Source organism: Myodes glareolus, chromosome 4, assembly GCF_982192425.1.
Source record: "Myodes glareolus chromosome 4, mMyoGla1.1, whole genome shotgun sequence".
Taxonomy (NCBI): Eukaryota; Metazoa; Chordata; class Mammalia; order Rodentia; family Cricetidae; genus Myodes; species Myodes glareolus.
The window spans coordinates 111,650,391-111,654,838 of record NC_142029.1 but is presented as its reverse complement, the minus strand read 5'-3'; the positions used below and the strand labels follow the sequence as shown (position 1 = coordinate 111,654,838).

Genomic DNA, 4,448 nt, shown 5'->3' with positions numbered 1-4,448 from the left:
TCACGACGGTGCTACCATTGATTTGCTGAACTCATCAGTCAAACATGAACGCTCGAGGAGACCTTTGGAGAGAAAATGTCAAGAATCTCTCTTGAATGTGCTAGAATGTGTGAGCTGTTCGCCCGCTCTCGAAGCCTTCGTTCCAGGTCAGGAGTGTTCCACTCAAGAAATACCAGCGTGTGTTGAGCATTAAGGAGTATGTCTATGCTGGGCCAGCGGGTTGGGAAACAGAATTCCACAGGACAAAGCCAGGCTGCTGGGAACTGGAGCCTACGGAGGAAACATGGAGGTGACAGCCGCGGGGAAGGCAAAGGCAGTATTGATGTTCCAACCACAGCTGTGTTAGCTCAGAGGAGATGGTGTTTGAGTTTGGCTGTGAAGGATGGGTAAGAGCTTTCACCGGAGAGACAAAAAGAAGAAACCATGACAAGTCTACGGGGTAGAGAGATCGCAGTGAGGGGGCAGTGATCAGAATGGAGAGAGTCCTTTAGAACGTGCAGATCAGGCTTGTGACATGGAGTAGATGGAACGGGACTTTGGCCTCTTCTCTGTCTTCTCTTGGGCTCTGTGACCAGCACACAGCACCAAGAAACCTGGGCATCACCCAGAACACAGGGAAAGCTCCCGATGACTTGTGCTGGTTCCTCCATTTGGTCCAAATATCGTGAAAACATGCTCAGGAAGGAGCTGGGACGAAAGTAGGAGGAGCCTGGGCTGGAGGGCAACCTTCGCTGTTCTCTTCAGTCCGGCTCCCTACATGCTGAGCACCTGATGGCACCCTGCCTGACTTCCCCTCCGCTGTTCTTCAGTGCCTCAAGCCACCAGATGTGCCAGCATGGAAAATGTCCCCTGTAGGGACTTCCTGTTTCAGCCACTAACTTGGTTCCATGCAAGCCATCAGTCAGCAGACACATCAGGCACTGTGAAGATAGGAGCGTCAGGAGCTAATGGCACCTTTTCTCCCAGGGCCAGGGGACAGGTTAAGAGCACAGTAGTAGCAGCCGGGGACTTGGTTCCCAGGCCCAGATGTTCAATTTTTAAGCAGGGTGACCTCAAGAATATTGTTGGGTGTCTATGATCTTTGCTTTCCTCATGTTCAAAATTGGTTTTGTGGCACTGTCCTCTGGGAAGAAGGCAGAAGGAAACGTTGAGTGTGGGAGTCCCTTCTCATCAGAGGAGCCGTGAACAAATCTTACTTGCTACTGCGTCCGAACCAGTTAGGTGAGTAGACGCGTATATTCATTAGAAGTCTCTCTATCACGTTCCAGGAAGCCAAGTAAGCTGGTAAAAGCAACAAGGCAGTTTATCGTCTCGGTTAACCTGAGATGATCCTGGGGAGGCTCAAGACAGAGGGATGAGCTGGGCCCCAGGTACCTAGGTCTGAGGCTCTCTCTGCAGCCCTTCTGTGTGTCACTTCCCCTGGCATGGTGACTTTGTGAGCCTGGGGGAATAGTCTGAAGTCGACGGATGAGGGCACACTGCCACTGCAGGGGCTTCCGATGCCACCACTGTCTGTCCTGCTCTGTCACACACTGGACCCCGCCCTGGGGGGGCTGTTTCTCTTGCTGTGGCTGTCCTACCTTCAGCGTGGTCCCCGGCATGCCTGGGACCCAGCACGTCTCAGAAACACAAGTGGGTTTAGTAGGAGGATGACACAGATGAGCACCAAGCCTCTGCTCTCTCACAGAAAGGCCAGAAGGCAAAAATAAAAACAAGGATGGTGTGCTAAGCAAAGTGACATGAGGTGGGGTGTGCCCACGCGAGGGGAACCGCGTATGATATGGGAGAGTTCGTGCGGATTCATACCTCAGTGTGAATGACCTCACAGAACAGTGTCCCAAGGGGAAGACGCCCATCCCAGAAGACCACAGGCTCCACAGTTCTCTGCCTCTGAAAAATACAGAATGGACAAATCTATAGAGGCAGAAAGCAACTTAGCAGATCCCAGGTGCTGGAGTGGGTAGCCAGGGAGACATGGACCGCCCTTCCCCTGATAGGCAGTACTTCCTGGGTGAGAAGTTTGGTCTAAAATTAGGCCCTTGCAGGAGTCATGCCGCTCTGCACATACTATACAACCAACCATTTTGTATAATTTAAGTGGATTTCATAATCTATGGTATGTGCTATCCATCTTAGAAACACAAGATAAGCTATTAAAGGCTGTGCATGCAGGAGGTGGCGTGGTGGCAAAGGCCTGTCATCCCAGCATTGCAGAGCCTAAGGTGAAAGGATTCTGCAAATGCGAACCCAGTGTGGTCTACATACCAAGCTCAGGCCAGTAGGGACCAGGTGAGATAGAGGGTGGAACAGAGGAACAGAAGGAGGACCGACTCCAGAGATGTTAGAGACGCCATCCAGGCTGGCAAAGTGGTATAGATGCCGAGAACCAGGCAGCAGAAGGATGAGGTCTCTAAAGGGGAAATCACTCAAGGCAGAGAGGAAGGCTAGCCCAAGGCCCTAGAGCAGAAAATACACAGAAAGCTGCTCCGTGAATGCCAAGAAGCCAAGCAGTTTGGAGCAGGTCTGGACACATATTCAACATTGGTGGATTTCACTCTAAGCACAGAGCAGTCTCTGGAGAATGTAAGCCAGTGGGCAACATGACCTCTGCTATGTTCTGAACATCACGCCAGCTAACACAAGGAGAATGGATTAGAATAGGCCCATACTTGATTTTTTTTTCATTAAAGACAAAACATTGAGAAGGAAGAAAAATAAATAATGTCAAATCTCTGCCTTTGCAGAGTGAACAGCGTGGTCGAAGGAAAAAGAAGCCCATGGACACACAATCTCAGAAAAACCCAGTGGAGGCAAAACCAGGAAGGTAGGGAGGATTACCGGGACTCAAGAAGATGTGGCGTTAACTTGGGAGAAGAATAAATAAGGGGATATTTAGCAGAAGAAAGAGGGAGAGTGGTATCCCAGTGGGCAAAGCAGCACCTGCAAGACCTGCAAGTGAGAAGGAAAGTGCAGGAGCGTATGAAGGACACCTTGCAGGACGTGGCAGCACACACCCATAGTCCCAGGACGTGGAGATAGCAACAGGAAAGTCAGGAGTTTGAAGTCATCTTCAGCTGTGTATTAAGATGAAGACCCAGCAAAGGCCACATGAGATGACTGTAGACAGGGAAAGTGAGAAGAAAGGAAGAGTATGATTCCCACTTTCTTCAGGGGAAGTGAAGTCACAACCAATCCCACACCAGTTTGGAATTATGATTAATAGAATGGTTACTTATTCAAAGGGGAAAAACTTACAGATCACCATCCCAGACAACAAACCCTCTGCACGATCAGGAAAGGAGTCTAGGAGCCAGAAGCGGAGCCGGAAGCCAGAGAGAGAATGGAGGACAGCCGCTGCTTTTTTAAAGAGAGAGAGATCATGCCCCAATGGGCTGGTATCTCAGCGGCTATTGGCTGAAGGAGCGGAAGGAGCTCCCGCAGCATCTCCCCCTTTTGTTTAAGTAAGAGACTTGTAAGCCTACTATGAAATTACTATGAAATTACTACTATGAAAGTACAAATATCCTATTCTAACTAGCTGAAGTCTTGGATAATAAGTAACTTGACCAAGACATGAGAGGAAAGTAACTACATTTATATAATCTTCAACCCCATCAAAGATCTGAGAAGGGAATAATGTTACCTGAGTAATTAGGAAGTGCAATCAAACAACTTCTGAAACAAGCAACAAATCACAGAGACAACTGGCTACCTGGGCAACCACCCAAAGTCACGTTTGCAGCGTTGAAGCAACCAGCTTTGGCTAAGGCCTAACGTAACTGATATACCATTTTCAAAGGCAAGAAACTTTTTAAAACTATCTTACCCTATTTTGGCAGGATATGACAGTCCTGTTTTATCCATTTACGGATACTCTGTATTTCTGTCAGTGGTTGACCTACGGGCATTTCTTTACCCAAAGGTCAGTTCTGCCAAGAAGAAAGGCTCCAGGTGGAGTGTCTTTGGTGCTCAACATTCTCTAGGGAATAGATCAGTGTTGCCAGGAGTGATTGTGTCTCACTACCACAGAACTCTGAGTTAGATTAAAGGCCATTTTCTACAGCTCTTTGAAGAGGTTGAAGATTATCTATCTATACTGAATATAATCTCTATGTATCTAAAGAACCTGACTAGTCTAATTATAAATGACAAACATTTGATTGTTGATCTATATACTTCTCAATACCTATCTAACTTAAAGACTAAAGACAATAAACAATTGTGCAATAAATGAGGACAATATGACCTCCAAATGTAAACAATATACAAGTATACATTGCAATATGGTAAATATATATCAATACATAAACAATATATAAGTATATTAATCAGAGGTTGAAATGTAAACTGCAATATGGTAAATATATATACATATAAATATAAAAATATATATGTATATATACACATATATATACATAAAAAATGTTTTAAACAGAGGTAGAAGCAAG

At 46.6% G+C, this 4,448-nt stretch overlaps 1 long non-coding RNA gene across 1 annotated transcript; it reads left to right on the top strand.

Moving 5' to 3' along the window:
• The first annotated feature begins 206 nt into the window (after positions 1 to 206).
• LOC146894751 (uncharacterized) lies at positions 207 to 4,231 on the top strand. Its single transcript, XR_015001945.2, has 2 exons — positions 207 to 1,221; positions 2,745 to 4,231. It is a non-coding gene; the product is annotated as an uncharacterized LOC146894751 (long non-coding RNA).
• Positions 4,232 to 4,448: the final 217 nt, after the last annotated feature.